Source organism: Dama dama, chromosome 20 (genome assembly GCF_033118175.1).
Source record: "Dama dama isolate Ldn47 chromosome 20, ASM3311817v1, whole genome shotgun sequence".
NCBI classification, from domain to species: domain Eukaryota; kingdom Metazoa; phylum Chordata; class Mammalia; order Artiodactyla; family Cervidae; genus Dama; species Dama dama.
The window spans coordinates 97,427,118-97,451,586 of NC_083700.1; the positions used below are offsets into that span (position 1 = coordinate 97,427,118).

General features: G+C 41.0%; 1 long non-coding RNA gene and 1 pseudogene across 1 annotated transcript; both read left to right on the forward strand.

Annotated features, from left to right (window-relative positions):
* The first annotated feature begins 2,519 nt into the window (after positions 1-2,519).
* Positions 2,520-2,632, forward strand: LOC133041866 (small nucleolar RNA SNORA26; annotated as a pseudogene).
* Positions 2,633-16,165: 13,533 nt separating this feature from the next.
* LOC133041428 (uncharacterized) lies at positions 16,166-22,359 on the forward strand. The gene is made up of 3 exons (XR_009689239.1): positions 16,166-16,630; positions 20,017-20,171; positions 22,062-22,359. It is a non-coding gene; the product is annotated as an uncharacterized LOC133041428 (long non-coding RNA).
* The last annotated feature ends 2,110 nt before the right edge of the window (positions 22,360-24,469 follow it).

Genomic DNA, 24,469 nt, shown 5'->3' on the forward strand with positions numbered 1-24,469 from the left:
AATAAAAAACAGAGACATTACTTTGCCAACAAAGGTCTGTCTAGTCAAGGCTATGGTTTTTCCAGTAGTCATGTATGGATGTGAGAGTTGGACTATAAAGAAAGCTGAGCACCAAAGAATTGATGCTTTTGAACTACGGTGTTGGAGAAGACTCTTGAGAGTCTCTTGGACTGCAAGGAGATCCAACCAGTCCATCTTAAAGGAGATCAGTCCTGGGTGTTCATTGGAAGGACTGATGTTGAAGGTGAAACTCCAATATTTTGGCCACCAGATGCGAAGAGCTGACTCATTTGAAAAGACCCTGATGCTGGGAAAGATTGAGGGCAGGAAGAGAAGGGGACAACAGAGGATTAGATGGTTGGGTGGCATCACCAACTCAACGGACATGAGTTTGGGTCAACTCTGGGAGTTGGTGATGGCCAGGGAGGCCTGGTGAGCTGCGGTTCATGGGGCCGCAGAGTTGGACACAACTGAGCGGCTGAACTGAACTCTAAGTCACCTGTGTGTGTGCTAAGTTGCTTCAGTCATGTCTGACTCTTTGAGACATTATGGACGGTAGCCCACCAGGCCTTGCTGCCAGTGGGATTTCCCAGGCAAAAATACTGGAATAGGTTGCTGTGCCCTCCTCCAGGGGATCTTCCCCACCCAAGGATCTAACCAGCATCTCTTAAGTCTCCTGCATTGGTAGGCAGGTTCTTTACCACTAGTGCCATCTGGGAAGCCTCCCTGAAGTTACCTGGTTTCTGCCAATCCTATGCCCTGCCTTCCCTTTGATCCTGCAATTTTCCTATGGCCTTCCAAAAAAATTCTTTTTCTTTGGTTAAATAAAGCCAGTGTTTGCTGCTTACAACTAGAGAACTCTAACAGACACAAGAGAGTAAAAATAGTATCAGAGGCTACAAGGAGAAGAAGTAAATCATAGGTTACTCAAAAAAAGGTGATGGAAAGAGAAAATGTCAAATTAGGATTGTATACTAAACTGTGAATATGTTTTTTCATATCTTTTCGAGATGATTCAGGTATTGCATAAAATGTAAGAGGAACTGAGATAAGAGGGAAGAGGTCAAGGCATATCCTTTAGGAGAATGATATAGCCATTGAGGATGCAACAAAAACTGGTTAGAAACTATTAGGCCCAAGACTGTGGAAGATTCGACTTCCTGTAGACCTTGAGCCTCATTATACACTCATTATAATACATTAACATACGCTAAAAGCACACCCACAGGTACCATGACAGTTTCAAGACCGACCATAAAAGGCCAGAAAGTGGGTGATGGCCCAATTCCTGGAAATTTCCACCCCCTCCCCCGAAATAGTTGGAATAACCTTCCCACTTGTTAGCCTATGAAATTACTGAGCCATGAAAACTAATCACTCCCATGTTTCAGGACCATCCTCACCTTCTGAGATAGCCTACAGTTCTGTCTGTGGAGGGTGTTCTTCCAAAGTCTCTCTTAGGACAGCAGCTCACACTCTCATCATGGAATAGAGACACATTTTAGAAATATTTAGGAGTAGAATTGGCAGCACTAGATGTAATGTGATCCACTAGATGAAGGAGATGAAAAAAAACATAGAGAACAGACTTGTAGTTGCCAAGGAGAAGAGGGGAAGGGAGAGAGATGGACTGGGAGTTTGGGGTTGGTAGATGCAAACTGTTGCATTTAGAATGGATTCAAAAACAAGTTTCTATTATAACACAGGGAACTATATTCAATATTCTATGATAAGCTATAATGGAAAAGAATATAAAAAAGAATGTACATGTGTATAACTGATTCACTTTGCTATACAGCATAGATTGGCACAACATTGCAAATTAATATACTTTAATAAAAACAAAAACCCTGGAATGACTCCTGGGTTTCCAGCTTGAATACATATGAGGCTGGTGAGGATGGTGAATGGTTTCCCAAACACACCATGTTTTCTCTCACTTTGGGTCTTTGCATATGCTCTTCCTACCTACAACACACTTTCTTTTAAATATCCCCTACTTCCAAAACATCTTTACTGAGGAAGCCTCCCCTTGAGAGCTTACAGCAAACGGCTCGGATTCACGATCTCCGAAGAAGATTCAGCTTCAGGATCAGGGACAAGGCTTGATTACTCAGAGCTTTTGTTTTATTACAGTGAAAAAGGACAGAAAAAGTTTTCTTTTCTTTTTTTTTTTTTCAGAAAAAGTTTTCGACATAGATATCAGAAGGGGGATGGAGAATGCCCCACTTGCTAGTCTTATCAAGGCCTTATATACTTTTACCAGACCTACTCCAACAGCATACATCTTAAATTAATAAGATTAGAACAATAGAAAGGTCTTATCAGACCCACTCCCACAACATAACTCTGAAGATAACAAGATTAGTCAGAAGGTTCTTGTTAAGAAGGAGAAACATGTCCTCGAGCAAGACACATTTTTATTATATAATCATTAGTACAGAGCTTGAGGAAAAACATACCATTGAGCCATTAGCTCTAGGCATAAAGAAAAAACATTTTCTGTGATTAAGACAAAAGAATGTGACGCAGTTCCTTAAGAGGCTAACACAGGAGGGTAAAGAAAGTCTCCATAAAACCCAGAGAAGAGACTTTTAGAACTCCTCTCTGGATCCTGTTTGGACTCACAACTGAACTGGAAGATTTTAAGTCTTAGCACTTACTAGTATGTCTGTAGTTAATACCAAAGTCATTAAATTTAAACTTGACCTTCAATAAATAAATAAATAAATAAACTTACTGCGATAATTTAAAAAAAAAAAAAAAGACAAAAGAATGTAGGAAAAAATGTTTGTCCTTTTCTCTTCCTCAAGAACCCTGTACCCCTTTCTCCTCTTTGAGGGGCCCGGACCCCTTTCTCCTTGAGGGCCCCAGACTCCTTATCAATCTACCTAAGAATTAGTTCTCTCACCCTGATTGACTCAGATTGAGTTATGTGCCCCACTTCTGTGTTTCCAAAGCTTCCTCCACTGACCCATAGATAAGTTAAGACTCTATGTTGCCCTTAGCAGAAAACCTAATTTAAATTGGCTTCAACAATAAGGAAATGTATGGACTCACATAGACAGGTTTCAAGCCTGGTTTGATTTGACAGCTCCATAATGTCATCAGGATCCCATTTTCTCTCCATTTCTTCTCTTTGCTTTTCAGTCTCACATCTTCATCCTGAAGTTGACCCCCTCATGGTGGCAAATGATTATGACACTTCTAGCCTCATATCAGCTACCACATTCTTCAGAGAACTAACTTCTTTTTTTTTTTTTTTTCAGAGAACTAACTTCTGAGAGCTCTCAAATGAGTGAGGGACAATCCTTCCCTAAGACCATCAGAAACAGTCTTTAGCTTCCCATAAACGCAAACTGACTCAGAAGAGGTGGATGAACCTAGAGACTGTTTTACAGAGTGAAGTAAGTCAGGAAGAGAAAGATAAATATCATATATGAATACATATATATGGAATCTAGAAAGATGGTACTGAAGAATTTATTTGCAGGGCAGCAATGGAGAAACAGAAATAGAGAACAGACTTATGGACATGGGGAGAGAGGAGGAGAGGGTGAGATGTAAGGAGAGAGTAACATGGAAACTTACATCACCATATGTAAAATAGATAGCCAATGGAAATTTGCTGTATATCTCAGGAGACTCAAACAGGGGCTCTATATCAACCTAGAAGGGTGGGATGGTGAGAGAGGCGGGAGGGAGGTTCAAGAGGGAGAGGATATATGTATACCTATGGCTGATTCATGTTGAGGTTTGACAGAAAACAGCAAAATTCTGTAAAGCAGTTATCCTTCAATTAAAAATAAGTTAATTAAAAAAAGAAAATCCTTTATGTGAGTTTACTCTCAAAATGCATATTATATGAATGGTGTTAGCAACCTTTTTTCATTTAATATGAATTTAATAAAAATATTACAAGTAAGAAAAAAAGAATGCAATGGCATGAAAGAAAAAGAGCCAAAAAGTGCTAAATAGAAATGCTGGACGTAGAATATTATACAACATTGGAAAGGAATTAACTACTTCTACACTCAACAAGAATAAATTTGCCAAACTTACTTTTGAGTGAAATAAAACAGACATGAAAGAGTGTATATATTGTATAATTTTATTTTTATAAAGTATAAAACCAGTAAAAACTAATCTATTTTGTTAGAAATCAGGATAGTGATTACCCTTAGAGATGTAGTGACTGGAAATGGGCAAGAAGGGAAACTTGTGGGGTGATAGTAATTATCTATTTCTTGATTTAATTTAAAAAGAAACATTAAATTTGTGAAAATTTATCAAGTTATACACTTAATCTGTACACTTTCCATATGTTACACTCCAATCAGAAAGTAAGAAAATCCTTTCAAATTAAAAAAAGAAAAACCTATATGTGTAAGGAAAAAGACTGGGAAAATACCAGTCTTTTGCAATACCAAAATAATTGCAGCATTGCTTTTGACTTCTGGATGAATAGGTTATTTTGTCTTTTTTCTGTGTTTATCAAGTTTTTGAAACATAGCTCTTGTATTGAATCCAGCTGAATACCTCTCCAGACTCACTTGGACCCACCTGCTTCCTGCCTCTCCACTCAGTGGAGAGCTAGTCATTACAGTGAGCCTATCTCCTGATGCAGTAGTCTGCTTCAGCTTCCCCAAGTGTGTGGGCCAGACTTCTGTACTTTCTTTATCACACCTGCTGTAGCAGGAACTGCAGCATCTATGACACTCAGGTCTGACTTAGCCAGATCCATTGAAAATCTCACTCAACACCACTTCCAAAATAAGCTGAATGACTTGCTGTGGATTGAGATCAATCTCCCAAGACTCCCTTGAGGATCCAGGATATAATCTGGAAGTACAAGGGAGTTGATGTTTCATTCAGGGCTTCCCAGGTGGTGTTAGTGGTAAAGAAGCTGACGGCCAATGCAGGAGACGCGAGAGACGTGGTTTTGATCCGGGGTCGGGAAGATCCCCTGGAGGAGGGCATGACAACCACTCCTATATTCTTGCCTAGAGAATCCCATGGACAGAAGTGCTTGGCCAGCTACAGTCCACAGGGTCACACAGAGTCGGACATAACTGAAGGGATTAGCACCCACACACAGTATAAGGAAGTTGATTCACGTCAGATAGAAGGGAAGAGTCAGCAGTTTTCTCTTCCTCTTCCTGAGAAATTATTCCTAGACACCATATAGTCATTTTACACAGTCTCTCAGTCCTATATAACTAAGCAATTAGCTGTATCTTATAAATCTGTAGCTCTGTAGCACACCACCTTTACTTTTCTTTCTCTTACTTCCTGATTTCCCCTCATTCTTGCCCTGAATATTGGTTATTGAATATCAGAATAAAGTCTTAGCATGTAAATTTTGCCCTGAGCTTTCGTTTTCCAGGGCAACAGGCTAGGATAAAACTATATACCTTTATAATGAGTGGAGAGAAGGAGGGGAAAATGATTAAAAAGACATACCAGAAGTGAGGAATGTTAGGGACACTAAGACAGGTAAGAACAATTACCATTTTACTAAGCATCTACTATCTGCCATACTCTTTATGTTTCTGCTCTCTAACCTTCACAGCAGAAACTTTTGAATTCAATTGGCATGAAGATCACTGGTGACTTTGTGGAGAGCTGGCTCAGTGGAATGGCTGGTTAATCCTGAACCAGATGGCTTGGATTTAGGGGTGAAGAGGAGATTAAGATGTGGAAAATCAGAGGGCAGACTTCTCAAGAAAATAAAGAAGGGAAGGAAAGTGATGGATTAGTGGCTTGAGAGAAAAGCAGATAGAGAGTTTTTCTCTATATGGGGAATTTGAATATGAACATGTGCTAAGGGAAGGGTCCAGTGGAAGAAAGTGGAGCTATGAAAAGAGAGAATAATGGGAGGAATCATGCTTTTAGCTAACATTTACTGAGAATTTACTAAGCACTACTATCTTAGTTTGTTTTCTGACTGCTTCAGATACTGCAGACTGGGAGATTTACAAACAGCAGAAATTTATTGCCAACCATTATGGAGGATGGAAGTCCAAGGGGGCCAGCAGGATCAGGTAAGGGCCCTCTTCTAGATCATAGACTTATTGTATGTCTCACATGGCAGACGGGCAGGGGATCTCTCCAGAGCCTCTTTTATAAGGAATTCCACTCACATGACTTACACACTTCCCAGATACCCCATGGGAATTACCATGTCACCTTGGGTACTAGAATTTCAACATATTAATGGGAGTGGAGAGGCAGAGAGCCAAACATTCAGACTATAGCACTTAGTCTTTTTCTAGGTGCAAAGAGGGACATAAAAATGGATCAGACTTGTCCTCTGGCTTTAAGGTTCACAGTTCAGAGGGGCTAAAGTAAAAGAGGTGGAAAGCAGACCCCAAGACGGGTGCACAGAGGCAGCGTCATGGGATACAGGGGAGACAAGGCTCAAACAGATGAAGAGTTGGAAAGTAAGGGGGGTCTCCTAGGAATGAGGAGGGTGTGCCCCACTCTGGACTACTAGGTGGGAGTGACAATTTCTCAGCCCTGCTTCACCAAGCATTTCAGCATTTGGCAAAAGTGTCTATAATAGAATCTGAGAGGAATGTGGTCAGGTCAGAGGGATGAGGAAATGGCCTCTTTCCAGGTTTCTGAGTCTATACCAGTGGTTTATTTGCTGGCAGTTCCTGCTTACTTTGGAATGGATTATCTGAGAATTCAAGAACAAAGTTCAAGTTCACCAAGGAGCCTTATGCAAATCAAGGCAATAAAAAGGCCACTCCAGAAACATAGCCAGGAGAAGCAGAGGCCTAAGTACCTTATTTAGATGAAAGGAACCTGAGACAAGACCATGAAAGGGGTTCATACCCTCTGGCTTGCTCCTCAGCTGGGCCTCTCAAACTCTTGGATCTGAACCCCTTTTATGTCAGAATTCCTGGAAGGAGAGGGAGACCTTAAATCTAGGCTCACCTTCAGGTGCTCATGGCTGACTGCTTTTTCATTCAGCAGTCATTCAACTAACACTTATTGAGCCCCTACCATGTGCTAGATATTCTGCTAGGTTGCTGGGGATACCATAAATAAGACCTTGTCTTCTTGAGCTGACCCTCTAGTGATATAATAATACAGGGCAGGGTGTATTTAGGGAACATCTGAATTCTTTCCAATCCATGAATGTCCCTAAAGGGCAGAATCATTTCTAAACGGTGGACAGCTCAGAAACCAGCCCTTGATGCAGAAACTTCCAGCAAATGGATGATACAGCTTGACAAGACTTGACTAATTTTGCTTAAGAATGAGACTCCCTGCCTCAGTAGCTACTGGGAGTGTCCTTGGGTTTCTTTTTTTTTTTTTTTTTTGTCCTTGGGTTTCTATTTGGAGGCATCACTGTCTTCCTCAGCTCCTTGGAGCCTGTGACCCAATTTAAGAGCCTGTTGAGGGAGCAAGGCTGGCATCAGGCCCTCAGAGCTATACCAGGCAGACTCCTTCCTCATCAATCTAGGTTCAAGCTCTAATCCCCTCATTCCCCAGCATGACATTGCACCTGTGCGTGACTCCACTGTACCATATTTCACTGTGAACTAAGACTGTGCTCTATCCTGTTACCCACAGGACTGGGACCATCTCTCTGAGGCCAGAGATCGATTTAGGAAGCTTGCCTTAGCTATCTTTTTATTTTTTAATTAAATTATTGTTGTTGCTTTTTTTCTTTTCTTGGCTGAACTGCATATAGGATTTTGATTTCTTGAGCAAGGACTGAAATTAGGCCCTGGCAGTGAAAGCACGAAGTCTTAACCACTGGACCACCAGGGAATTCCTAGCTACTATTTTAAATAGCAAAACAGTAGCTAATACTTATTGGGCTCTTCCTATATGTATCAGGCACTGTACTGAATATTTCATAGAAATCACCTTGCTTAATCTTCACAACAACCCTGAAAGTAGGGACCATTATCCCCCTTTTGCAGTTGAGAAGAGGCTAAACGATTTATGAAGCTCACACAGTAAATGGAACTCTTGCAACCTTCATCTGTGACTCCAAAGTCACAAAGGCAAGGATGCTTTTTCCAGGACACTCCTTTGCCTCTCGTAGTGGGTTGTTGATCTCTGTGACCCTGCTGCTAAGCATGATGTTTGGTTCATACTAAGGGCTCAGTGAATAAACTTCTGAAAATTGTTTGCATATATGGTCCAACACACACTCAAAGGAGTAACAAATAGTAGGGATTAGCAGTGACTAGAGTCAGGCCTTCGTAGGTCAGTGGTTCTCGAGAGTACCACCGACAGAAGGCACACACCTCTAGGCATTAGTATGGTTGCCATCAGCTGGAAATAGCTACTGGAGACAGTGATGCCTCCAAATAGAAACCCAAGGACACTCCCAGTAGCTACTGAGCTTGGGCACAGAACTTTCCAACGATTATTCTGTCTTTCTTGTTGTAGGAGATTTGTGTGATGCCTCAACCTTCCTGATCTAACATGACTGAGGTCAGTAACTTACAGTGTCAACCATGTACCATGGTGTCTCTCGGCTTTGCTGCCCCGGGGCTTTCTCCATGCTGTGGAAGGCAGCTCAGCTGTGTGCCGCTGCAACCTGAAAGTGTGAGGGAGTTATGGTTTCCAGAGGAAACCCTCAGAAAATGAAAAGAAAGGGGCCTGGGGGTAATACTTCAGCCTCCCAGCAGCCTTCAATGGGATAATTTTGAGATGTTTTTTTCCAGAGTTTTTCAGAAGAATCCTACATGGATTGATTCCAGTTGCCCATAGTCTTAAGTAGTTGATGTATTAACCTTTTCCCCTTTTCTGTCTTACGTCCCCACTCCCTTCCTTCTAATTCTTAGGGTCGTCTCCCAAATAAATGATCTGTACTTAAGTCCTAGTCTCAGTGTCTGACTTTCGAGTGGTCTCAACTAAGACATAATACTTGAAGAAAAAAAAAAAACAAAAACAAACAAAAGGTATCATACTTAGGTATTTCTTTTCTTTAAAAAAAATAGTGTGCTTCCTTTATAAAACCAATACATATTTTCATTGTAACTTTAAAAAAATAATTTGTATTGGAGTATAGTTTATTTACAATGTTTATTGCAACTTTTTTTTTTAAGTAATTTTATTTATTTATTTATTTATTTTTGGCTGCACTGAGTCTTCCTTGCTTCACAGGCTTTTCTCTAGTTGCGGGGAGTGGGGACTACTCTCTAGTTGGTGCTCCTGTTTCTCATTGCGGTGGCTTTTCTTGTTGTGGAGCACTGGCTCCAGGGTGTGAAGGCTTCAGTAGCTGTGGCTCCCAGGCTCTAGAGCACAGGCTCAATAGTTGTGGCACACAGCTTAAGTTACTCTGCAGCATGTGGGATCTTCCTGGATCGGGGATCGAAAATGTGTCTCTTGCATTAGCAGGTGGATTCTTTATCACTGAGCTACCAGTGAAGCCCCTTATTGCAACTTCATAAAATACAAAAACAACAGTCCAACTACTTAATGACAGTCACTATTATAGCATATAAGAAATTATTTCCTACTTTTGTGTTTATGGGTTTTTCTCTGTGTGTGTTTATGGTTTGAATTGTATTGCAATCTAAACTACTAAAATAATTATTCTATTTATTTGTTGGTGATTTAATCATAGAAATTCTGTTTATTCTCATGATGCTTGTGTATGTGAGAAAAATAGATTTTGTTTGTTTGTTGGCCGTGGAACCCATGCCCACTGCATTGAAAGTTTGGAGTCTTAACCACTGGACCTCCGGTGAAGTTCCTGGGGAAAATAAATTAAAAAAAAAATTCTGTAATAGTGGGATCGAGGGTGTTTGGAAAGTGAGTCATAGGACATAAGTTAGAAAAAAGATTGAAAGCTATAACTTTAGAGACAGTATTTTCCCATGATGTTTGTATCAGTTTAATAGGCAGAAATGGAGGGAGGGAATATTCTCGAACATTAATTAGCAAAGTCAGGTTGACAAGAAGAACCAAAATATGCTTAGCCAGAGGGCCACTTCAGCTGGGGAGTAGGTTCATGTAGAACATTGACTGCTTAGCCAAGAAGTTTGGACTTTGCAGAGATAATAAAGGTTCTAAGTGGGAAAAAACAAACAAAAAAACAATTAGAGGAATACATTGGGAGGATTGATTGGGTAAAACATAATAGGTAGATGCAGTTTTGGTTAGAAATCAGAAACAGCACAAGGCCCAAGCCTGTGTTGTAAGAGTCTGAGTTAGGGAGGTACTTCATTACTAGAATAAAGTGAACGATCCTTGTCTGCCTCCAAAGTCAAAGGGAAAAAGCACCAGGATTGCAAACTTCTGCTAAAACTCTAACAGACTATAATCTGTCATAGCGTACCTAAGGACCAACTTAATTAACACCATTCTAATGTCAATAACTGAACTTCCCAAATGGTTCACTGGGGAAGAATCTGCCTGCCAAGCAGGAGACACAGGTTCCAACCCTGGGTCAGGTTCCAACCCTGGGTTGTGGAGAAGGAAAGGGCAACCCACTCCAGTATTCTTGCCTGGGAATTCCCATGGACAGAGGAGCCTGGCGGGCTATAGTCCATGGGATCACAAAGAGTCAGACTTGACTTAGCGACTCAACAACAACAATGATAATGGACTCAGGATGTTATAAATTACTATGGAAGGGAAGGAGTCATTGGGGAAGGCACTTCTGTTGGGGGCTTGGTGGACTTGAAAGCCCATATGGTTTTCCTTAACTCGGAGGGGATTAGTCCTCGGAACCATTTCATGGCCTTTTCCCTAATTCCACATACATCAAAGTAAAGTTCTTAGTAATGTTCTGCTTTCTATATTTTAAACAATTTTTTATTTTGTGTTTTTTTTTTTTGCTGCACTAGGGCTTTCTCTAGTCGTGGCATGCAGGGGCTACTCTTCCTTGCAGTGCTGTGACTTCTTGTTGCGGTGGCTTTTCTTGTTGCTGAGCACAGGGTCTAGATGCTTGGACTTCAGTGGTTGTGGTGCATGGGCTTAGTTGCTCTGGGGCATGTGGAATCCTCCTGGGTCAGGGATTGAACTCATGTTCCCTGCATTGGCTGGCAGATTCCCATCCACTGTATCACCAGGAAAGTCCTCTATGTTTCTTAATGCTAAGAAGAGAGTGTTCTGGAGGGCCAGGAGGAACATATATGCATCCTGGAAAAGAAATCTTTCCATGGTGAATTAATATATTGATTTTCTAATTTATATATCAGTCCTTTCTGAGTTTGTAAATGCTGGTAAGATCCCCTGAGCTAGGATTCCCTAATAAAAATTCCCTGGGCTGCAGTGACCAAGTAAGTCTTGCCTAGGCATCAGGCCTGCATCCTTGACTGCTGTGTGAGGAATAGTTAGGACGCTCTAAAAGTAAACCATACTTGAGATGATCATGACTTAGATAAGGGTGGAGGTAATAAGGTGGTGAGAAGTGGTCAGATTTGGCATACATTTTGAAGAGAGAGCTGACCGGGTGTGTTTTTATTATTATTATTTTAGATTTATTTGGCCGTGCTGGATTTTAGTCATGGCACGCAAGATCTTCGATCTTTGTTGTGGCATGCATCTTTTAGTTTCAGCATGAAGGATCTAGTTCCCTGACCAGGGATCAAACCCGGGTCCCCTGCACTGGGAGCTTGAAGTCTTAACCACTGGACAACCAGGGAAGTCCTAGGATGTATTATTATTGATAGATAAGGAGGGAGAGAGGTATTAAGGATTACCCGGGGGTTTTGACCTGAGCAACTGGGCAAATGTTGATGTCTTTTCCTAAATGGGGAAAACTGGAAAAGCAGTATGCGAGTGGTAGGGAGAAAAGAGTTCTTTCTGGACAATTGAGTTTAAAATGTCTATATATCATAAAAGACGGGCACCAAGGAGGCCTCGGGTATATGAGTGCAGAGCCCAGGGATAAAGTTTGGACTGTATAAATGATGTCTAAGGTCTTGAACCTGGAGGAGCTCACCTCGGGAATGAATGAGACATAAGAGACGTGAAAACCAAAGACTCTCTTCTGGATGGCCCTGCAATATTTAGAAGTCAGGAAAAGGACCCAGGAAAGCAACCAATAAATGAAAGAAAAATCAGGAGAACGAAAAATCCCAGAAGTCATGTAAAGAAAGCTTTTCAGGGAGAGAATGACCAACCAGGACAAATGCTGCCAAGATGTCATTTAAGATGAGGAATGAGGCTTGACTACTGGTTTGGCATAATGGCAGCCATTGGTGGTCTCAAGAATAGATGTTTCAGTGAAGTAATATAGACAAAGCTCATCTACAGCAATTCAAGAAAAGAACTGGAGGTGAAGAAGTGGACAAAGTGTTTATAAGTAACTCTTTTAGGAATTTTGCTATAGCAAAATGGGATGGTAGTTGGATGTGTAATGAAGTCAAAGGTGAGATATTTTTCTGCCTGAATTGGCAGGCACACTAGTATGGCAGGTTATGTGCTAATCCATCAGAGTGAGAAACACTGACAGTTCAGGAGTAAGAGAAAATAATTGCAATAGCAACATTTTTGAGTAGGCAAGAGAGCATAGGTCATCTGCCTCAGATCAGAGGACACACTGATAAATACTTTTTCTTTTGGCTGCACCACATGGCTTGAGGGATCTTAATTCCCTGACCAGGGATTGAACCCAGGGCCTCAAAAGTGAAAGCCAAACCACTGGACTGTCAGGGAATTTCCCTGACAAAAACTTTTTAAAGTGATTGATGCCTCCTGATCCCCTGTATCTCATTTAATCCTCTTGGTAGTCCAATATGTTGGTATTATTATTCTTATTTTATTTTATTTATTTATTTATTTTTTTATTCTTATTTTAAAGTGGGGTAAGTTGAGTGTTAGAGAGGCTTAGTGACTTGCTTAAAATAACAAAATAGTGAAGATAGGATTAAAGATGTTGGCTCAGGCTTCCCTGATAGCTCAGTTGGTAAAGAATCCGCCTGCAATGCAGGAGACCTCGGTTCTATCCCTGGTTTGGGAAGATCCCCTGGAGAAGGGAAGGGCTACCCACTCCAGTATTCTGGCCTGGAGAATTCCATGGACTGTATAATATGGGGTTCCAAGGAATTGGACACCACTGAGTGACTTTCACTTTCAGGGAATTTTCGTGGTTAGGACTTCGTGCTTTCATTGCCCTGGGTTTGCCTGGTCAGGGAACTAAAATCTCTTAAGCCATGTGGAGAGGCCAGAAAAAATGCAGCTAATTTCAAAGAGAGTGCCTGTTTCACCAAGATCAAGAAAGGTTGTTCGATCAGTGAATGAGAGTGAGCACAGAAATGTACTACTCAAGAAGTTGGATAGTAAGGGGAAGAATGGGAGGAAGAGATAGTGAGGGAGTTTGAGACTGATGTGTAAACACTGCTATATTTAAAATGGATAACCAACAAGGACCTACGGTATAGCACAGGGAACTCTGCTCAATGTTATGTGGCAGCCTGGATGGGAGGGGAGTTGCACAGGTATGACTGAATCCTTTTGTTGTTCACATGAAACTATCACAGCATTGTTAATCGGCTATACTCCAATATAAAATAAAAAGTTTAAATGGTTTAAAAAAAAAAAAGCAGAAGAAGCTGGATAGTAGCTTTGGAGTGTCTGGAATGTCCAGCTGGGGAACTGGGAATCTGACAGCCCTGAACCTCCAACCTTGAGGCTGCCCAACTTGATGAGATGTGAATTAACCAGAACAAGTGTTGTTTAAATGCAGTTGTGTTTAAATCCTTCCTGTACCCCTTAGTAGCTCTGTGACCTTGGGCATATTTCCTTATTTATGAAATAGAGTTACTGTGTTTTTTTTTTTTGCCATGCTGCACATCACGTGGAACTTCACTGACCATGAATCCAACCCGTGCCCCTGCATTGAGTCTTAGCCACTGGACTACCAGAGAAGTCCTGAAATAGAGATTTTACTATCTACCTTGCTGATATGTTTTGGGATTAAATGAAACAATGGTTGTAAAATGTCTGATAGTACATAGTAGGGATTTGGTGAATGGCTGTGATTATTGTTTGTATCCACAATAGACTGTTTGCAGGCTAGGCAGGTGTGGTTTGCAACAGTGAAGATGCTGAAACTCCTCCCCAGATCTGAGAAAGACAGCAGGACTCCTGAATGGAAAAAGACTGCAGAAGGGTTGCACTCTCTCTCTCTCTCTTTCTCTCTCTCTCACACTCACACACCTGTGTGCACACATGTTTATGTAGAGCTCCAGCTGTACTTATATCAGGGCAGAGATACACAGGCACAAAGATCAACACTGCAGAAATGAGGCTGCAGCCAACTGAAACTATTGGTCTGGGACTGGAAAAGGGTGGGGAAGAGGAGTAAGTCCTGTGGGCAGGCCTGGCAAGGCAAGAGCAGAACCACGGCAGGAAGCAGACGGTCTAAGTCATATGGCAGTTCGGATTTCCCCTGTCAACTTCACTTCCCAATTTTACATCCTTCCATTGCACATGTCTACCACAGAGGCCACTCCGTGCTACAAGTGGGTAGAAGTGATTGATTTATTCATTGACAAGCACTTAATGATACCTACCAGGTGCCAGGAATTTTCTGGAAGATTGAATATTTGTTGGTTGGGGAGACTTCCCTGGTGATTCAGTGGCTAAGACTCTGTGCTCCCAATGTAGGGGACCTGTGTTCTATCCCTAGTCAGGGAACTAGATCCCACATACTGCAACTAAAGAGCAGGCATACTGCAATGAAGATCAAAGATCCTATGTGCCACAACTAAAAGATCCAGAGCGGCCAAAAGGATATATAAATAAATAAAGTATTTTTAAAGAAATAGTTGTTAGGGAGCTAAAGGGAGCTGGAGAAGGGCAGTCTGGGCAGAGAAACTAACATGTGTTAAGTTGTGGTGGGGTGAAGTAGGATGTTAATTCCACAAACTACATGTGATTTGATAAAAAGAGAACACAGAGTTCCAGGGAGAAAAGTGGGAGATGAAACTGGAGAGGTAGGATGAGACCAGTTCATAAAGAGCCTTAATTACCACACTAAAATGTCTGGGATAACTGACTAACCATTTGGAAAAAAAGATAAAGTTTAGACTCTTACCTTGTACTAGACACAAAAATAAATTTCAGGAGGTTTAAAAGTTTGAATATGGGAATTTCTTGGTGGTCCAGTGGTTAGGACTTGGTACCTTCGAGCTTTCAATGCAGGGGCTAGGGTTTGATCCCTGGTCAGGAAACTAAGATCCCTCAAGCTGCACAGCACAGCCAAAAAGAAATAAATAACAAAAAAAAAGGCTTGAAATAAAATAAATACATCTTAAAAATACTAAAAGAAGAAATAGAATATTTGCACTATCTTGGGGATGGGAAAGGCTTTCCTTAACTTTAAAACCAAAGTTAGAAAGTATAAAGGAAAATGTTGACAGTTTTCACAGATAAAAGTGAAAACTGCAGCAAAAGACAGCATAAACAAAAAGACAAATGACAGTAAGAAAAGAGTCTGCACCATTTAATGGTTGAAGGGTTCAGTATTACTTTGTAAAGAACTGATAGAAAATAAATTAAGAATATTTTGATAAAAAATAGACAAAATTCTTAACAGGGTGTTTCCCAATAGAAGAAAGAAAAATGGCTATTAAAAAGGTTATTCAAATACACTCACAATGAAAGAAATACAGATTACCTTCCCTGTCAGTTTGAAAAACTTAAAAAGATTGGCACTTCCCTGGTGGCACAGTGGATAAGAATCCTCCTGCCATTGCGGGGAACCCGGATTTGATCCCTGGTCTGGGAAGATTCTACCTGCCTTGGGGCAACACCTGTGTGCTACAACTACTGATGGCCGTGTGCCTAGAGCCTATGCTCCAAACAAGAGAAGCCATAGCAAGGAGAAGCTTGTGCATCACAGCAAAGAGTAGCCTCCGCTCACCACAGCTAAAGAAAACCCTTGTGCAGCAACAAAGACCCAGGGCAACCAGTAAAAAAAATAAAAGTGAAAGAAATAAATAAAAAGATCAAGCCAGCCCCAGTGTTGGAGACAGTGTGAAAAAAGGGACCTACTCACACACTGTTGTCGATGGGAGTGCAAAACAGTACAATCCTTCTATAATTTGGTAATATATATTAAGATTTTAATGTGCATCCCTTCTGATTTTCCCTTTGATCCAGGAATTTTAAGGAATTTAGTCAAAGGAAATAATAATAATAAAAGTGACAAGGTAGTTTAATGTATTGTTTAGAGAAAAGAAAATTTACCCAAGTGTTCATAAGAAGGGGACTGGTAAAATAAATTACTGTACATCCACACAATAAAGGCAATACAGCCACAGGATAAAGTAGATCTGTAACTGTTGTTGTAGGAAAGTGTCCAGGATGTGTCATTAAGTGGAGAAAAAAACAAAGAACAGAAAGGAGGTCACCAAAAGCAGGGTTGGCACTAGTTGTGTTCAGTTCATTCAGATTCAAAGATCAAACTCCTAGGGCCTCAGAAGGCCCAGGTTCCAGTTCCTGCTTCTGGATCAAGGTTGTGTATGATGAAGGAGGAGGCTGGCCCTGAGCCCAGAGCCCAGAATGGGATGGGCATTTCTCCTTCAGCTCTGCCACAGCTATGACAAATACCTGCATTGGAGCCTGGATTTCCTTCACCAGCAGAAGGAGGATGAGGATTAAAGCCTTGGGTATATTCTGGTGCCTTTCCCACTTCATTACGGTATGAAGGTTACTTGCCTGGGCTCTGCTAGTGCTGGACTTCGGGAATCTGATTTCCTTTTTCTAAGGGATTTGAGCAGATAAGGCTTTGCGATAAGACTGTCCTTTTAGTCATAGACCGACTGTACCTAAGCTGCTTGGTTGTGTTCTATTAGAGGAGAGATACTCAAGTCCATTTCTGAGGGGTGATAGGATCCTAAGATTTCAAAGTCTCCAGAAATAAGAGTAAATAAACACTAATTAAGCTTCAACATAAGCCTGGACTTCCTGTAAGATACTAGGAAAGAAAACAGTTTCTTCATCAGATGAAATATTTTAGGATCTAAACACTGGACAAACCAAGCTGTTATTATTGATACTTAAATGGCCAATTAGTAGCTAATTAGAGCTCTGGAACTCCCTGGCCAGGCCCCATCTCGAAACCCTCTTGGGACTGAGGTAATAAATCCAGTTTGTAACACTTACTGATCAAAACATTCTCCAGTGAGAGACTTCCCTGGTGGTCCAGTGGCTAAAACTCTGTGCTCCCCATACAGGTGGCCCAGGTTTGATCCCTGGTCAGGGAACTAGATCCCACATGTGGCAACTAAGATCCAATGCAGCCAAATAAATATAAATAAATATTAAAACATCAACAACAACAAAAGTCTCAGTGAAAATCCGCCACCCTCCCCCCCAAAAATCCCCACATTGGCCTTTCCCAGCTAAGGTACTAGGGGCCCAATTCTTATACACTTAAAAAAATGCCTGCAGTTTTTTTTTTCTGGAAAGGAAGACAGAAGTCACAATCCAATTCTCAGGCCCAGGTTAATTCCATATAAGTAAAGCTCCCATCTACCCAAAGGAAACAAAAACACTAATTTGAAAAGATATCTGCACACCAACATTCATTGCAACATTATTTAAAATAGCCAAGATATAGAAGTAACCTAAGTGTCCCTTGATAGATAAATGTATAAAGAAGATGTGGTATATATATATTGTGATATATATTATATATATATAAATATTACTCAGTCATAAAAATGAAATTTTGCAATTTGCAACAACATAGATGGGTCTAGAGGGTATTACGCTAAAGTGAAATAAATCAGACAAAGACAAATACTGTATGACATCACTTATATGTGAAATCTAAAAACTAAAAGAGGGACTTCCCTGGTGGTCCAGTGGTTGGGACTCTGTGCTTCCACTGCAGGGGGCTCGGAGTCAATCCCTGGTTGAGGAACTAAGATCCTGCCAAAAAATAAAATATAAAGCAAACAGATAAACAAAATAAAAACAGACTCATAGGTAGAGAAAATAATTGCCTTCCAGAAGGGAGGTGGGGGATGAAATAGGTGGGGAGGATTAAAAGATACAAAGCTCCAGTTGGAAAATAAATAAGCCATGGGGATGTAATATGAAGCATAAGTGATATGGTCAATAATAATTTTGTGATAATTTTGTATAGGGACAGACGGTAATAATATATCATGGTGACCATTTTATAATATGTGCAAATGTCAAATCACTATATATCACACCTGAAACTAACAAAATATTGTATATCAAGTTTATTTCAATTTTTTTTTTTAAAGTGAAGCTCTATCCTGTCAGTTTTCCAGGGTACCATTCAGACCAGAGTGGATATGGTTGACTCAGTTTTAATGGAGCTGACGCATAATACTCTGCCCCCAGGGAATTCAGAAAGTACTTGGGAAGGCTGTTTTTTATTTTATATTTGATCTTGCTAGCCTAAGGTAGAATGGAGCAGGAACCTTAGTTCTTGAAAATGGGGAAATTGAGACATCAATTCAACAAGCACCCACTGAGCACTTTCTCTGCTCCTGACAGGAATAAGAAACCTGTCATGAGTATCCTCATGACACTCAAAGATAAGATCAACAAATGTGATCACCTGAGATCAGTTCCCTCTGTCTGAGGCATTCATGCATACTCCAGATTCACTGAGCACCAGTTGCTTCCAGGTCATGTGCTAGATGCTGCAGAGGGCAAGGTGAAGATGTGGCCCAGCCCTCAAGGAATAACAGTCCAATGCAATGCTTCTCAATCTGTTTTCACTTCAGTGTTATAAAGTACTTACTACCCCATAACCTTAACTCACTAAGATCATGGTCACTGGGGGTAGAGAAAAAAAAGTCAGTAATTACAGAATGATGTGATAAATGCTAGCTGTGATAGAAATAAGCACAAGGTATACTGGAAATAAAGAGGGAGGAGCACAGAGAATCAGTTTGAGAATGAAGAGCTTGTCAGGAAAGGTATCCCTGAATGGTAATACTTTAGCCCAATTCTGAGAGATAAGCAGGAGGCAGGCAATGAAGAGTCACCAAACAGGATATGGGAGATGTGTAACATCATGATATACTCCAGGATTGCACACAGTGCTTTATGATTAGAGCAGCTTGTGCTGTATGTGAGGAAGGAGAGACAAGACATCAGATGGTAGAGGGCCTGTGTGTCAAGATAAGAAACATTATGCTGAATGCTTGCCAGGCTAAATGCTGTGAGGAGATATCAGCAAAAGGATTGGAAATCAAGTCACATAGGAGTTGTTAGGGAAATAGGGCTACTTATACTGAAGAAGAGAAGACTTAGGAGAGAGAAATGTTTTAAGAGCTGTTCATTATGTTACTTCAGAATCAGAAAGGGTCAGCTATAAAATAATTAATTAGTTTAATTTTTGGTTTTGCTACATCTTCGTTGCTGTATGAGGGCTTTCTCTAGTTATAGAGAGTGGGGGCTATTCTTTGTTGTGGTGCACGGGCTTCTCATTGCAGTGGCTTCTCTTGTTGCAGAGCAGAGACTGTAGGTGCATGGGCTTCAGTATTTGCAGCACACTGGCTCAGTAGTTGTGGCATTACTTGTGTATGGGCTTGGTTGCTCCACAATATGTGGAATCTTCCCTGACCAGGGATTGAACTCATGTCCCCTGCATTAGCAGGCAGATTCTTATCCACTGTAATACCAGGGAAATGCAGAAAGGATCAACTTTTATTCTGGCTTGGTAAACTACACACTATAGGCAGGTTAGCTAGACTCTTAGGTCAGTGGCCCAAATTGTTCAAACATTTGAGATGGCCCTACCTCCTATCCAGCTCTGGTCTTACGAGTTCTCCGACTGGGGTCTGCTTGTCAGCCCTGCTGTTCCTCGGGGGAAGGTGATAGGAAAGAATGTGGACATGCCTTTAGTTGCAGAATTATAGCTTGCAGAGGGTCCGGGGAACATGACTAAGGACTCTAGGAAAGGCGTGACCCCAGCTTGTGGTTAGAGGTGTGGTTGAGGCTAGGAATGAATCAGTGAAGACTTGCCCAGAGGTAGAGCTCTCCTTTTCCATCTCTCTGCTTTTTCAGATGCTTTAATCCTTTGTTTCCCTTTCGTAGCTGTCACTGACAGAGAAGTGCTCAGAAGAAAAAGCCAGAAGAGCCATTTCAATGGGTGTGAGTCTTTCTGGTCTTAACATCATCGTCCTCCTAATTGCCGTTCTTCTGATGAGCAAGGCACTCTTTCCTGGAAGCTTTGGCCAAGACACCTAGAGGTAAAGTATGAATACACGAAAGAAATAAAATGCATTTTTCCCTGCTTCGAGGCACAGAAGACCCTACGAGCCAGGACAAATGAACCAGAAGTTTAAATAGGCCAGGAGTCTTCAAGTTGTTTATTGACTTTCTCTAGCTGAGAGGGTCTCAACCTGTGGCAGTTCTGTCCCCAGGGGACATTTGGCAATGTGTTGGAAGGGGTGCTACTGGCATCTGGAGGGTAGGATATTGCTAAACATCTAATTATGTGTAGGACAGCCCCTCCCTCCAACAAAAAGTTATCAGACTCAGGATGTTGATGGCACTGAGGTTGAAAAATAACTGATAAGCGCTTATGTTTATAAAGATTTGGTTGGGAGCAGGGGTGGATGAGGATTTGAGCATTAGTTCCTGATGCACGAGGTAGTTAGAGGTGAAAACCAATTTGAATGCTAGGAATACAGGTTGCAAGTCCTCTACAAGTCTAACTTACAGTTGCACCATGGTTGATTCAGTTTACGCACTACCTTCTGCTTTACCATTCTGGTCTGGATGTATCTGTGTGTTTATTCCAGCTCTCCTAAAATTGGAAGAGAAGGATGATGGAGGAAGAGAAAGAAAATCAGGGACTTTCCTGGTGGTCCAGTGGCTAAGACTGCTCTCCCAGTGCAGGGGGCCTGGGTTCAATTCCTAGTCAGCGAACTGGAGCCCATACGCCACAACTAAGAGTTCACATGCCATAATTAAAGATCCTGCATGCGGAAGCTAAGACTTGTTTCAGCCAAAAAAATAAACATTTAAAAGAGAGAGAGAAGAAACAACTTTGATGCTGATTTTTAGTTAGGTATGGAGGGGTGAAAACTTGAGCCTAAAATCAAGAATTTGATACTCTAAACATATGCCTCATTTAATTATGACCAACAACTTAACATAAAACAGGATAGTCATGGAAGAATAACAGATATCAAATCATACATGAATTTAAGGTTTGGAATCTGATTGAAAACGTAGAAATTTGGCAATTTAATAAAACAAATTGCCACCTGTAGCAAGAGTAGGAAAAAGATAAACCTTAGTCTCTTTTTCTAGCATTTCAACATTGTTACATGGCTACAGTCAGAATCCTGTTTCTATTGTCCAATTCATCAAGGTCAGTTGCCTATCTAATACGCTTCCTCCCTCCCTCCCTCCCTCCCTTCCTTCCTTCCTAACAGAATCTCAATTGTGTTTGGATTGGCAGTATGCCCAATTAATAGACATAATTTCCAGACTCCCTTATAGCTAGGAGCAGTCATGCACATACTCAGGCAAATACTGTGTAAACTGAGGCTTTCTGGGAATGCTTTGCCTCCCCATTTAGAGCTCACATCTACTTTTGGCTGCCTTTTCCCTTCTCCCTGCCTGGAGTATAGGTATGAGATTGGAGGTAGAGCAGACATTTTGTGACTATAAGGTAATTGTAAGAGTAAAAGCTGCATGCTAGAGATTTGCGAAGAGAATGTGAAAACTCGGGGTTCCTGAGAGCAGCCTTGGACTGATGACTTATTAAATGGGAAAAAATAATCCTCTATTTGGTTGAGCTTGTTATTTGAGTTGTCTGTTACTTGCAACTGTATTCAATTCTAACAAACATATCCTTGAAAACAGTATTTCTGTTGGGATTTGTAGGCCTTCATGTGTCCCTAATATAATTTTGTAAATTAAAGGATTTAAGTGTCCTTTGAGGGCTGTTAAATGTAATGTTTTTCTTTCAGTGACAATTTAAAAAGTTAACATAAATCTATTTTAAATTATCTGGATGCACTCATAACTAAGCACTACCCTGGGATTTTTATTTCTATGACTGTATTTGTTGTTACAATTACATTAAAGCATTTAACTTTAGTTTAACTTATTTAACTTATATGCAGAGTACACCATGAGAAATGCTGGGCTGGATGAAGCACAAGCTGGAATCAAGATTGCCGGGAGAAATATCAATAACCTCAGATATGCAGATGACACCACCCTTATGGCAGAAAGTGAAGAACTACTAAAGGGCCTCTTGATGAAAGTGAAAGAGGAGGGTGAAAAAGTTGGCTTAAAACTCAACATTCAGAAAGCTAAGATCATGGCATCTGGTGCCATCACTTCATGGCAAACAGATGGGGAAACAGTGGAAACAGTGAGAGACTTTAATTTTGGGGGCTCCAAAATCAGTGCAGATGGTGACTGCAGCTATGAAATTAAAAGACGCTTACTCCTTGGAAGGAAAGTTATGACCAACCTAGACAGCATATTAAAAAGCAGAGACATTACTTTGCTAACAAAGTCTAGTCAAGGCTATGGTTTTTCCAATGGTCATGTATGGAGGTGAGAGTTGGACTATAAAGAAAGCTGAGCGCCGAAGAATTGATGCTTTTGAACTGTGGTGTTGGAGAAGACTCCTGAGAGTCCCTTGGACTGCAAGGAGATTCAGCCAGTCCATCCTAAAGGAGAGAGAGAGAGAGAGAGAGAGAGAGAGAGAGAGAGAGAGAGAGAGAGAGAGAGAGAGAGAGAGAGAGAGAGAGAGAGAGAGACACGTGAGATCAGCCTTGATAGGGCCAAGTCTGTGTTTTACTTTTTGACAACCAGTTTTATACCCTTCAGAACATTTTCAAGGTACAAGATGCTTACTCATGATTACACAGGATTAGTATTACATCATTTTGTTTTTTAGGAAAAGCAGGATGTTTTTTGCTTTCTAATTCTATAGTAATTCTTAGCACATGATCTTCTGGCCTTGGGGCCATTAACATTTTATGCAGGGCAGGTGAATGTAAACCTGTTTTCTGTTTTTATGGTGACCTTAACTGAATGGCAGCAGTCTCATAGGGAAATAGTACAGAGTAGAATTATATCCTTGTTAATACAAAATTAATCCTTCTGCAAAAGTTGTCAGTTGCGTTTATCTAAGAAGTTTACCCCATACAGACTCTGCGGCTTCAGTGAGGCAGCCTCTGCCTAGCACTCCTGGCTGACAATTAACAACCATCTCATTGTTACCACACTAGGGCTAAGTCCTTATTTCTCTAGATCTTAAACTATATTAACAATGGTTTCTATAACACTACCTTAGCACATTAAAAGCAAAACACAGCAAGCAAAACACAGCAAGCAAATCTCAACCCAATAACCACCTATAGAATAATTTTTCTTATGTTTTCTAATAGGACTCCTTTACCCCTTAAAAAGGCTCTATGTCTATTAGGGCTTTTATATAATCAGGTTCTTTATGCTATTTTATGATTAGGATATTATAAGCAATCATGCATATTAGTACCAAGGGCATAAATACATTTGGCTAACAAACTACCAGCAAAGGAGTTTAAATTAAAACACTCCTTTCACCCTGGATAATCTCATAAAATACCATCACCTGGGAAACTTATTGATTAAAGTTCTAAATTGATTCTTATTTGGGAAGAGATCGGGGAAGGCCTTCCTGCCTGTGTCACAGAAATTAGGGAGTAGTCCATTGAGGCAGGCATCAGAAAGACAGATACCATCTTTAAGGTGAGCGCCAGGGGCAGCTTTTCGAAATCCCTGAAAACCTGATCTGCCTTTCTGTCAGGCTTTCTCCTCGTGACCTTGTCATGGGTGGGATCTCATGAGCTGGTCTTTCCGAAACCCCTGAAAACCTGATCCGCCTTGCCCATCAGGTTTTCTCCCTCATGGCCTTGTTAGGGGTAGGGTCTCGTGAGTTGACCTTTTCTAAACCCCTGAAAACCTGATCCGCCTTGCCCATCAGGTTTTCTCCCTTATGGCCTTGTCATGGGTAGGGTCTCGTGTGTTGGCTCCCGGCAGGAAGGACTGATGTTGAAGCTGAAACTCCAATACTTTGGCCACCTGACGCGAAGAGCTGACTCATTTGAAAATACCCTGATGCAGGGAAAGATTGAAGGCCAGAGGAGAAGGGGACAACAGAGGATGAGATGGTTGGATGGCATCACTGACTCAATGGACATGAGTTGAGTAAACTCTGGAAGTTGGTGATGGACAGGGAGGCCTGGTGTGCTGCAGTTCATGGGGTCACAGAGTCAGACAGAACTGAGCAACTGAACTGAATTGAACTGATTTAACTTTAATAGTTTATAGGTTTAACCTTAATGGTTTATAGGTTTAACTTTAATGGTTTACAGGTTTAACTTTAATGGTTTATAAGTTTATGACAGGTTGCTATTAGGTTAGCAAGTCCTAAGGTTAAGATAATCATTGCTCTAGGACATTTGCTTTATGCTGCTGCTGCTAAGTCACTTCAGTCATGTCCGACTCTGTGTGACCCCATAGACGGCAGCCC